Source organism: Coregonus lavaretus (assembly GCF_964263955.1).
Source record: "Coregonus lavaretus genome assembly, contig: HAP1_SCAFFOLD_4253, whole genome shotgun sequence".
Taxonomy (NCBI): Eukaryota; Metazoa; Chordata; class Actinopteri; order Salmoniformes; family Salmonidae; genus Coregonus; species Coregonus lavaretus.
In genome coordinates, this window is record NW_028158351.1 from 27501 (window position 1) to 27968 (window position 468).

Below are 468 nucleotides of genomic sequence, written 5' to 3' on the forward strand. Positions count from 1 at the left end.
TTGTTACATTACAGCCCTATTCTAATTGATTAAATAAATAAAATCCTCATCAATCTACACACAATACCCCATAATGAAAAAAGCGAAAACAGGTTTTTAGAATTTTTGCAAATGTATTAAAAATAAAAACTGAAATACTCAAACTTGAGCTCAGGTGCATCCTGTTTCCATTGATCATACTTGAGATATTTCTACAACTTGATTGGAGTCCACCTGTGGTAAATTCAATTGATTTGGAAAGGTACACACCTGTCTATATAAGGTCCCACAGTTGACAGTGCATGTCAGAGCAAAAACCAAGCCATGAGGTCGAAAGAATTGTCTGTAGAGCTCCGAGACAGGATTTTGTCGAGGCACAGATCTGGGGAAGGGTACCAAAAAATGTCTACAGCATTGAAGGTCCCCAAGAACATAGTGGTTTCCATCATTCTTAAATGGAAGAGGTTTGGAACCACCAAGATGCTTCCT